The sequence below is a fragment of the Pan troglodytes genome, chromosome 2 (assembly GCF_028858775.2).
Source record: "Pan troglodytes isolate AG18354 chromosome 2, NHGRI_mPanTro3-v2.0_pri, whole genome shotgun sequence".
Taxonomy (NCBI): domain Eukaryota; kingdom Metazoa; phylum Chordata; class Mammalia; order Primates; family Hominidae; genus Pan; species Pan troglodytes.
The window spans coordinates 76,555,410-76,567,711 of NC_086015.1; the positions used below are offsets into that span (position 1 = coordinate 76,555,410).

Sequence of the window (12,302 nt, forward strand, 5' to 3'; positions counted from 1 at the left end):
ATAAATTACCCAGTCTCAGGGTTTTTTTGTTGTTTTGTTTTGTTTTGTTTTTGTGGCAGGGTCTCACTCTGTTGCCCAGGCTAGAGTTCAGTGGCGCAATCTCTGCTCACTGCAACCTCTGCCTCCTGGGTTCAATCAATTCTCATACCTCAGTCTCTTAAGTAGTTGGGATGACAAACATGCACCACCATGCCCGGCTAATTTTTGTGTTTTTAGTACAGATGGGATTTCACCATGTTGGCCAGGCTGCTTCGGGTATTTCTTTATAGCAATGTGAGAATGGACTAATACTAAAGAAGAAAAGGTGAACACATTTATTACATGCACAGAGGCATTACATGAAAGAAAAGTGAATACCCCCAAACCCAGTAAGATCTAGAAGTTTAGATCCTGTCTTCATGTATGACAGGGGAGGGGGTTATGGCAACTTAAGGGAAAATGGATGATTTGGGGGAAAGATAAATGGGCCCTCAGAAGAATACACAACAACCTGTGGCAAAGTCTGTCTTGGCATGGCATCGACCTCCTGTCCCCTCTCCTGTGATAGGAGCCAATCTTCCCTGGTTGATGAGAGTCCAGGGAGGGGATTCATGACCACTGAGTTTCTTTTGGGGAGTCCACTTTAGGCAGATAAAGGGAACCCAGAGAAAGCTCTGCCTGTATTGCTATTCCCTGAATGCCCTCAGGCCAAAGCAATCAGAATACCAAACCAGCATGTTTTGGGGTGACATTTCCCGAATGCCTTCATCTGGTAATAGCTGCAAGACGGCAGAAAATTCTAGAATGTTGTCTGGAATTTCTAGCTTCAGTGAGATGGATAGATGGTGGTACTATTCAGCAAGATAGAAAACCTTGGTTAAGGATAGTTGCCTTCATTGAGCACAAAATTTGATTCTAAGCTTCCCAGCAGCAAAGGCAAAAGGAAAACAAGATAAATGACCTCATCTCAAGGTTCCCTAACATGAGCCACACCAGTGCACTATAGAAACCAAACTTCCTCATAAGGTACACAAGGGGAATTGACTGAGGGGATCTCTGTAGAAAGGAGTGTGAACCAAATAAAAGAAAAGGCCTTTGGCAGTAGTTCTATAAAAGATGCAGAAATGTTCTTTGCAGGCCTGTTCGGTATATCAGCATCGACCCCTGATAAAAGCTGAGAGCAAGATATTAAATCACAGCTCTGTAGAGTAATTTGTTCAAAAAAAGTCAGTGTAATGGCCTCTGGGTACCTAACTTGCTAAAGAGTTTTGAGCTCCCAGCATCTAGAGAATTGAGAGATTGGACAAATGAAAGGCACTTGCACTAATTAATACATTTTATAAACTTGAAATTAGGAGTTCAAGACCTATATGTGTAACTTAGTGCCCCAGGATAATTTTAAAGGGAAAAATATGAAAGTCCCAATTCCAGCAAATACCATTAACAACATAATCAAATAACTTAGGGCTTCATTTTTAAAATGTTGAAGCAATTAGAATCCATTGTGGCCTGGGCGCGGTGGCTCATGCCTGTAATCCTGGCACTTTGGGAGGCCAAGGCAGACAGATCACTTGAGGTCAGGAGTTCAAAACCAACCTGGCCAACATGGTGAAATCCCATCTCTACTAAAAATACAAAAATTAGCCAGGCATGGTGGCATGCGTCTGTAATCCCAGCCAGCTACTTGAGAGGCTTAGGCAGGAGAATCGCTTGAACCCGGGGGGCGGAGGTTGCAGTGAGCTCAGATAGAGCCACTGCACTTCAGTCTGAGCAATAGAGCAAGACTCTGTCTCAAAAAAAAAAAAAAAAAAGAATCCATTGTGGGTTTTTTTTTTTAATTAAATTTTTTCCTGATTACTAAGGTAATTCAGGTTTATTATAGAAATTAGGAAATTTTGGAGAAATAGAAAGAAAAAAGTCATCTCTAATCCCAGCAAAGATATCTAACTGCTGTTAATATTGTGAGAGAGATATGTATATATATATATACACACACATACATATATGTCTTTCCAATCATTTTTCTAGGCCTACATATAAGTAAATATTTTTCTCTTAAAAGAATTAGGATAAGGCTGGATCAACTGTTTTACATCCTGCTTTTTTTCACTACATTTGCTAATGACAAATAGAAGCCTTTGTTTTAAAGGAATTTAATGTTCCAATGACTTCTCTCAATTTCTCAAAATCTGTGTTTTTGTCACTCGTGTGGACTTTGGTGTAGTAACTCTGCTTGTCCTACTAGCTTTCTGAAAAACAGAAGAGAGGCTGGTGAACTTGACTTTTTCTTGCCAAGGACTTAATTGTGTCATTTATAATAGAGATCTTGGGGCCTGGCATTTTAGCACATTGAGAAAGAAATATGCTAATGTGTTGTCCTTCACAGAGAGCACAAGAATAATTAGCCACCCCAGGGCCACTCCTAAACAGGTTGTTGCAGCCTTGTTGCCTCCCTTCCTGGGGAACTTTCCAGAGGGAAATTCTTCCCTAGTAACTATTCTACTGGCATGCAACTTCAATGCTTCCTTTCTCTTCCCTGCAATGTCATTGTGGTAGATTGTAAAAAGGGACACAATACTACTTCTCTCATCAGAGATTAAGTTTATTTTCTAAGCCCTTGAATCAGGGCTGACCTTGTGATTCTTGTTGATCCGTAGAAGTGGCGGATGTGACAATGTGTCAGTTCGAAGCCTAGGACTTAAGAGGTCTCACTATTCTTGTTGCTCCTTTCCACCAACATGCAAACAAGCCTGGGCTAGCCTGTTGGGTGAAAAAAAAAACCACATGGAGAGAGGCCCCATTCATTCCAGCCAAGACCATTATAAACCAGCAGCCCCAGTGACCATGGGGGAGCCCAGTGGAAACTAGCTAAACCCAGACCAGACCAGAAGAACTGAAACTGATGACTTACTAAACTGAGAGCTAAATAAATGGTAGTTGTTTTGCGTTAGTAAGCTTTAGGGTAGTTGATTACACAGGAAAGGCTGGCTGATAGAATCACTTGGGGCGGGGGCAGAGGTTGCTTTATTCTGTTTACGATAAAGTATTAATGTAAAAGCATTAATTGCATAGCACCAGGTATGTAATAAGCATTCAACAAGTGGCATTAGTATCAAATGAGATGAGGGTATTGGCAGGGCTGGTACCTTCTGGAGGCTTCTGGGGAGAATCCATTTCCCTGCCTTTCACAGCTTCCAAAGGCTGCCTGCATTCCTTGGCTTATGGACACTGGATAAGACACAAAGACACAAAGGCAAAAACTATATCTATTTTGATTATGGGCACTAGTAGGTGGTCCCTAAATGATACTAATGCCATTTGTTGAATGCTTATTCCATACCTGGTGCTATGCAATTAATGCTTTTACATTAGTTGTTACTTTATCATAAACAGAATAAAGCAACCTCTGCCCCCGCCCCAAAAAGGTGTGCACATTTCAATACCCAGAACCTGTGAATATGTTTTCTTACATAGCAAAGGGAATTTTGAAGATGTGATTGAGTTAAGGCTCTTTAAATGGAGAGATTATTCTGGATTATCCAGGTGAGACCAATGTAATCACAGGGCTCCTTATAACAGGGAGGCAGGAGGATCAAAGACAAAGAAAGGAGATGTGACTATGGAAACAGGATGGAGTGATGTGCTGTGAAGATGGAGGAAGGGGCCACAAGCCAAGGAATGCAGGCAGCCTTTGGAAGCTATGAAAGGCAGGGAGATGGATTCTCCTCAGAAGCCTCCAGAAGGTACCAGCCCTGCCAATACACTGATCTCATACTTCAGACCTCTAGGACTATAAGAGAATAAATTTGTGTTGTGTTAAGCCACAAAATTTGTTACAGCAGGAATAGTAAGCTAATACAGATTTAATTCCCATGAAACCTTATAAAGTACACACTACTGTCATCATTTCCATTTTACTTATGAGGAAACTGAGCCTCAGACCAGCTAAGTAACTTTCCCAGCAGTTAAGTGGCAGCACTATGTCAAAACTGGCCTCCTAAACCTTACACTCTAGAACCTCCCACTGGCTCAGAGAAAGACCACAGGATTTGGAGTCCAGATGGGAAGCACCTCTATAAAAAAATGGAAATGAGGAGTTGGATCAGATGACTTCAAACGATCCCTTCCTGTCCTAATTTTCTGTGACTTCTAAACACTGAATCCGCATCTTTCAGTGCCAGGTTCCCAAATTTGCAAGAGGAGCAGGTAGGACTCAGAGGGGCTCAGTCACATCTGAAGAAGGAGTCAAAAGAAATCTCCAGAAATGGAGTGTGGACCATAGCAAACCAGGACCTTTAAAAAAGATAACAGGGTGCTGGGCGCGGTGGCTCACGCCTGTAATCCCAGCACTTTGGGAGCCCAGGGCGGGCGGATCACGATGTCAGGAGACCGAGACCATCCTGGCTGACACGGTGAAACCCCGTCTCTATTAAAAAATATATATATATAAAAATTAGCCGGGCGTGGTGGCGGGTGCGTGTAGTCCCAGCTACTTGGGAGGCTGAGGCAAGAGAATGGCATGAACCTGAGAGGTGGAGGTTGCAGTGAGCCAAGATCGTGCCACTGCACGCCAGCCTGGGCAACAGAGCGAGACTCCGTCTCAAAAATAAAAATAAAAATAAAAAATAACAGCTGTCAGAATTCTAGTAGATAGTGCCATGGCCCCCTTAAATCCACAGAATGAGCACTGTGGTGGCCTCCCCGCCCTCCACCTGCCCAGCTCTGATGTGTAGTAGCTCAGGGTTTGTATGAGTTCCACTTAACTGCTGAGAAAGTTACTTAGCTGGTCTGAGGCTCAGTTTCCTCATAAGTAAAATGGAAATGATGACAGTAGTGTGTACTTTATAAAGTTTCATGGGAATTAAATCTGTATTAGTTTACTATTCCTGCTGTAATAAATTTTGTAGCTTAACACAAAACAAATTTATTCTCTTGCAGTCCTAGAGGTCCGAAGTTTGAGATCAGTGTATTGGCAGGGCTGGTACCTTCTGGAGGCTTCTGGGAAGAATCCATTTCCCTGCCTTTCACAGCTTCCGGAGGAGAAGCAATTGAGCCAGCTCATCCCCAGGATGAGCTGTGATTGGCCCAAGTCCTTCATTATAATCTCATCTCCCTTGCCACAGTGATTAATAAGAATGATGTTCAGGACTTCTGTTTGGTGATTGGAGAAAGAGAGCTCTCTCTTATTCCTGAGAGTATAGTATGCAGATATGAGGCCTGGGACAGCTGTAGCCACTTTGTTACAATGAGGGAAGCCAGTCTGAGGATAAAGCCAGTGCACAGAGAAGGGCAGAACAGAGAAACTTACAGAGAAACTGAGCCATGTCCTTGATCAAACTATTCCTGAAGTCTAACCTCCCTCTGAACCTTAAAGTAAATAAAACCTAATCAATTCTCTTTATTGGTTCAAGACAGTTTTAGGAGCTTTGTTTTTTATGCTTTACTTTTAAAGCAAAACTATCCTAACAGACATCAACCAGTCACCTCTATAGTACCTAGTTACAGGGACAGATATAGGCAATTTTTCTCACAGTTTAGCTTCCTGGGAGAACCACTTGGCTCTTGGCCATTTCTCTCCTTACACTTCTTATCTTCCCTACAATTAACTATAGCTTCCTGTATCCTTAAGCACCTGTTTTGATTCTAGCTAGCTCATGCAGATAACTATTTTTTGACTTTATTTCAGCCTGTATTTCTTTGCTCTCTGCTCTACTACTGGCCCTCATTGTTGTCTTGAGTTTCTTTATAATGAATTCTGGTCTGTCTGATATGCCAATCTCATCACCCACAAATCAGTGGTCAAAAACTCTGGGCCCAGTCCTCCCTTCTCAGAGGACCAAGGAAGCCATAACCTTCCCACTACTTGAACCCTCTGGGTGATGAAATGGCCCCAGGGACAGAGGCTTCCGCTGAACCGCCCAAACTTGGATGAAGGGTCAAGCAGGCTAAAGCAGTGAAGGAAGGGTTCTCGCTCTCTGAACATCACCAAGCAGAGGCTATACTGGCCCTGACCCACGGTGCTGTAAGGGAGGCCCCTGATCAAGGGAAGAAACCAGAAACATGAAAGTAAAGAGATCTGCATTACAGTCCCAGCTCTTTCACCACAGGGCTCTGAGGCCTTGGCCATCCTCTGGGCCTCATTTTCTTCATCTGTAAAAAAGGTTGCAGAAGTCTTTAGCCCCGGTTGATATTTGAGCAACCTCATGAGAGACCTTGAGCCAGAACCACTTAGCAAATCAGCTCGCAAATTCTAACCTACAGAAACTATGAGATCATAAATGTGTGTTTTTTGAAGCCTTTAAATTTGAGGGTACAGTCGTCCCCTGGTATCTGCAGGGATTGGTTCCAGGACCCCTTCAGATACCAAAATCCATGGATGCTCAGGTTCCTGATATAAAAGGATATAGTCCCCAAAGTTATTTGGTGCTGGTAATCTGTTTAGGGATTTTGAACTTGGAATTCCTGTAGGAATTTCAGGTGGCCAAAGTTTTCCAGTGAGATTATTCGTAGTTTCCATTATATTATCAAAGGAAGATGTAACACAAAATTTTTAGAAGTACAGGCCTATATTATCTTAAAGGTTCTTCTCAGCTTTGGCAATCTGTCATTCTAGATGCCTTACGACAGTGGATTCACTATAAGGAATGCATTCAAATGCAGGCACATAAGGTGCGAATTAGGGAAGTCAGAATTGCCCCAAGCCTTCCAATTTTATCTAAAATTCAGAATTCTATGTAAATTCCAGTTGCATCTTCCCTGTACAATAATTCTTAGGTATACTAACCTTTGAGAACCACTGAGCTAGACCGGAGGAAGACACAAAGAGAAATTCTACAAGCTCGTATTTTGGGCACTTAAACCATTCTCCTTTAAAAGAACTACCATCTAGACCCCCAAACCAAAAACTACACCGTAAAATAAGGTTTGTCGTTCCCAGGGTGTGCAAAGCACTGGTGGAACAGAGGAGAAGCAATCAATACTGCCTGGAAGGGACACAGGAAGCTGAGGAACGCTCCAGAGAAGGTGATGTCAGGGCATGGCAGGGTGTCCTGGGCAGGGGGAGAGCATGTGCAGAGACCCGCAGGCTCAGATGCCAGTGTTCACCATGCAGGGGGGACTGGGAGGCATGTAGAGAGGTGAAATGGTGGGAGATGGGGCTGGGGAGATATTGGGACTGGATTTTCAAGGCCTTATGAGCTGTGTTAAGGGCTTAGCGCCAGCACTGGCAGGCAGGGCAGAGGGTATATACACACAGGTGGGATGTCAAACAAAGCTCTGGGCAAACGCACCCCTGAGCTGCATGGAAGAAGAGCCTGGCTGGGTCTCAGGTAGCCTGGGAACAGCCCCCTGCATATTCTCTATATCTCAGCCCAGGAGACTGGCTGGAGGAAAATAAAGCCTTCTTGGGGAGGCTAAGTTCACTTTGTCCAAGGGTGGCTTATTAGGTTAATAGTGTAGCCCTGCAAGAAATGAATGGAAACTGACTTTTTACACATGTATTAGTTATTTATTGCTGCAAAACAAACTACACTATCCTTGGATTCCACATCTGTGGATTTAACCAGCCATGGACCAAAAATATTCAAAAAATAACAATGACAATAATAATACAATAAAAATAATACAAATAAAAAAGAATACAGTATAACAACTATTCATACATAACATTACATTGTATTAGGTATTATAAGTAATCTAGAGATAATTTCAAATATACAGGAAGATGTACATAGATTATATGCAAATACTATACCCTTTTATATCAGGAACTTGAGCATCCATGGATTTTGGTATCTGAAGGGGTCCTGGAACCAATCCCTGCAGATACCAAGGGATGACTATACCCTCAAATTTAGAGGCTTCAAACAACACACATTTATGATCTCACAGTTTCTGTGGGTTAGAAATTTGGGAGCTGATTTTCTAAGTGGTTCTGGCTCAAGGTCTCTCATGAGGTTGCTCAAATATCAACTGGGGCTAAATACTTCTGAAAGCTCACGTGGGGTGAGTGGGGCCTCCAAGCTGCTCACTCACATGGCTGTGGGCAGGAGGCCTCAGTTTCTCACCACCTGGGCTTCTCTGTAGGGCTGATTGAGTGTCCTCAGAACATGGCAGCTGACTTCCCTCAGAGCAGATGATCCAAGCCAGGAGGAGGTTAAAACCCCTTTTATGCTCTGATCTTGGATGTTACTGTCAGATCCTCCACAGTATTCATTACAAGTGAGTCTCTAAGTGCAGCCCACACTTAGTAAGTCCCTAAGTCCAGCCAACGCTTTTTAAAAATGGAGCGTCACTCTGTCGCCCAGGCTGGAGTGCAGTGGCGTGATCTCGGCTCACTGCAACCTCTACCTCCTGGGTTCAAGCGATTCTTGTGCCTCAGCCTCCTGAGTAGCTGGGATTATAGGCAACCGCCACCATGCCCGCCTAATTTTTGTATTTTTAATAGAGATGGGGTTTTGCCATGTTGGTAGGTTCATCTTTTGAAGGGAAAAGTGTCAAAGAATATCGGACATATTTTTAAGCCACCATAAGCCAATCTAAAGTAATAATTTTAGGAATATTCTCAGGTGTGACAGCCCAGGCAGACACATTCCTAGGTTAATGGTTATCAGATTCATTGTACATACAAATCATCTGGGGGTGCTTGGTAAAAGGAAAGATTCCTATGCCTACCTCCAAAATATTCTATATTAGGAGCTTGGGAGTACGGCCCAGAAATTTGCCTATTTGCTAAGTTGTCAGGGTATTCTAACACAGATGAGGTCCGGGAATCTGCATTTTGGTAAGTCCCCAAGGTTATTTGGTGCTGGTAATCTGTAAAAATACCCACCTCAGAATTGACAATAATTGCCAGTTGGTATGGCAGTTTAGAAATTCCAATACATTTGGGAATAACTAAGTGGTTAGAAGGTCAGCCAAGGACAGAGGCCACAATAAAGTAGCACATGGGCACAGCTCTCCATGAACACCCACACGGAGAGAGGGCAGCAATCACAACACGTTTTCTACTCTCCTGGACCAAGTCCCTGGGAGCTTCTCAACACAACACTCCAGGCAGCCACCTCTAACCATTCAGAGTTGGCGTAGGACTTGTGACCTATTTGCAATCCTTGACCTAAGGTCACACGCCCAGGAATCCACTAGTTCTGACACGTGACAGTGCTTTAGAGTTCTGGCCAGACAGAGATTTCTTCAGCATGCACTGAGAAGGAGCTGGGCACAGCTATGATCAGTTTTATAAATGAACCTGGATAATGGGGTGGAAAGCAGGGATAGGATCTTGGAGGATAGGAGGTGTTCTTGGCTAGCACTCATCCCTGGGAAACTTTGGTCTGGTTCAAATGTTGAGACACTCAAGTAACAGACTCAGGATAGAGGCCTGTACTTCCCCCTGATGAGGAACAGGGTTTAGGAGGTGGGCCAGGGGGTGGCCCTTTGTTTAGTTAGCCTTGTCTGGTTCTTCATGGAGCTTGTAGGAAGATTGCCAGGACCCTCTGTGAGTTTCCAGGCATTGTCTGGGCCCCTCTTGCTCTCTTTCTATGGGATGGTTTATGTCTGCTCCTCGGCCCTGGGAGGGAACCCGCACAAGAGTTGCTAAGCAGCTGGTGGAGCCTTTCTGTTTTAAGCCAGGACACTATTGTCTCTCTCTTTATTTCCCATAAGGAGCCGTGACCCAGGTGGTTACTGAGCTGCCGCCAAGTCTGCAGTGCTATTGGTCCAGAAAAGGGCAAAGAGCGAACAGAGCCATCAAACAGCGTGAGGAGCAGGTGAGGGGTATGAGAGCCCAGTATTAATAACTGTGGCAAAGCCTGGGCCTCACACCCTCATGTACACATCACGCCCCTGCAAGTTCACCTCCACTGTTCAGGGTCTGATCGCCTGGAGGATGGGTGTGGCTTTTCGCGCAGGGACCCGCGGGCTCAGACCTATTTCCCCAGGGGCTTCTGTGGACTGCAGAATCAGGGAAACGTTTCCCCAAGAGGCTTGACATGGCATTGTGTCGAACCCCTGGAAAACCTTACCCCCAAAACCTTCCTCCCTCTGCTGCTTGTCTCTAACTGGGCTGTTTCTAAGGCAATTGTAGCTATATAATTTTCTATTTTTTCCCCACACTTAATCATGCTCCTTGTTAAAAAAAAAAATTAGAAAATAAAGATATGAATTTAAAAAACCACCCTACACCCAAAGATAACCACTGTTAACATTCTGAGATATTCCTTCTAGACTTTTTCTCTCTCTGCATGCGTGTGTACGTGCGCGTGTGAGTGTATTTATATATATGCGTGTATATATATAAAATCAGGCACCATTGATATTTTGGATGGGATAAATCTTTTTTGCAGGGGGCTGTTCTGTGAATGGTAGAATATTTAGCAGCATCCCTGGTCTTCCCACGCACTAGATGCCAGTAGCACTCCCCACCCCCACTTGTGATAACTAAACCTATCTCTAGATATTATCAAATGTCCCCAGAGGGACAAAATCACCCTCTGTTTAAAATCACTGCTTTGGGCAGGCATGGTGGCTCACTCCTGTAATCCCAGCACTTTGGGAGGCTGAGGTGGGCAGATCACTTAAGGTCAGGAGTTTGAGAGCGGCCTGGCCAACATGGTGAAACCCCGTCTCTACCAAAATTACAAAAATTAGCTGGGAGTGGTGGTGAGTGCCTGTAATCCCAGCTACTCGGAAGGCTAAGGCAGGAGAATTGCTTGAACCTGGGAGGCAGAGGTTGCAGTGAGCTGAGATCATGCCACTGCACTTCAGCCTGGGCAACAGAGTGAGACCCCATCTCACTCTGTGAGATAAAAATAAAATAAATAAAAATAAAAATAAATCACTGCTTAGACACACACACACACACACACACACACACACACACACTAAATGAAATCATATTGTAAATACTTTCTTGTCTTTAAAAAAATTTACCATGCCATGAACTCTTTCTGTTGCCAGCTATCAGGAATCTACACACCATTGTTTGCAATGGCCACAGAGCTCTCCGTCAGTTGGGCTCAACGTGAAGTAATGTACATCACCAGTCCCGTTACTGGACACTGTGTATGTATACCGCACAGCCTGCCTTATAAGCTGCTTTTTAAATTTAAAATACCGTGAACATCTTTCCATGTCATAGCTGTGGGATGTTGACCAAGTCATTTCACCTCTCTAAAGCTCCATTTCCTCCTTTGCGGAATGGGGGGTGTACTGTGAGAACCAATGACCAGGACAAGTGTTCTGTGCTTAGCGCAGACTCTGGCACAGGAGGCACCCGCAATAAAGGGCCACAGCTGTGTTTAATGTCCTTGTTATGGTCCCTACGTCATGATTTTTAAATGGCTTTTTATGGCCATCTCTCATATGCAGACACCATACATTATTAAATTAGGCCCTATAGTTGGACTTTTAGGTGGTTTCCAAATTTCCACTATCATAAATCACTCTACCATTAATACAATTATGCATCATTTCCACTGATGTCTGGGGAAATTAGTAAAAGTGAATAAGCCGATCTACCTATCCTAACCTGGGACTTACGAAACAAAAGACAAATTATTTTCTTCATAACCCAGTTCTAGACAAATTGTATCCCCTTCTTCCTGTTAAGCTCTGCCCCCAGCGCCTCCAGCCCTGCTTGTTTATCTGGTCCTGAGTCACGTGCTAACCAGCACCGTAGGGCATGGTTCGTAGGCTAAGCCCAGGCTGGTCTTTTTCTGCTCTTACGCCAAGCCCAAGTCCCCTTCTTTCTGCCTTGAGACCACCCAGGGTTGTATTCAAGTGCCTGCAGGATTCCTCTTCCACTTGGTTTTTAAGTTACAGGTATACAATATGTGATGTATATAATGCATGTGTACAGTTTAAAGAGTGATAATAAAATGAATATCCCTGGACAAGCCTGGTGGCACACACCTGTAATCCCAGCACTTTGGGAGGCCGAGGTGGGAGGACTACTTCAGCCCAGGAGTTCAAGACCAGCCTGGGCGATATAGTGAGACCCCCATCTCCTCACAAAATAAAATTTTAAAAAATTAGCCAGGGGTGATGGCACATGCCTGTGGTCCCAGCTACAGGAGGTCAATATGGGAGGATTGCTTGAGCCTGGGAGGTTGAGGCTGCAGTGAGCCATAATTGTGCCACTGCATTCCAGCCTGGATAACACAGCAAGACGCTGTCTCAAAAAAAAAAAAAAAGAAAGAAAAGAATATCCCTGTGTCTACCACCCAGGCCAAAAAATAAAAGTCAATACCCAAAAGTGCCTAACAGCGTGTGTGTCTCTCCTGCTTCCTGGGTGTCTGGGGTAAAAGGGGAGGGTCCACTGGGAA

General features: G+C 44.0%; 1 long non-coding RNA gene across 2 annotated transcripts in view; it reads right to left on the bottom strand.

Annotated features, from left to right (window-relative positions):
- Positions 1-2,573: 2,573 nt before the first annotated feature.
- The window catches only part of LOC104005620 (uncharacterized), a 103,150-nt gene continuing 93,421 nt past the window's right edge, over positions 2,574-12,302 (bottom strand). Inside the window, exons 6-7 of one of the 2 annotated variants that reach the window (XR_008547013.2) lie at positions 3,126-3,207; positions 2,574-2,739 (exon numbers count right to left, since the gene is read on the bottom strand). This is a non-coding gene — a long non-coding RNA (uncharacterized LOC104005620). The remainder of the gene's footprint in view (positions 2,740-3,125; positions 3,208-12,302) is intronic. The other variant, XR_010155281.1, reaches the window with a different exon arrangement.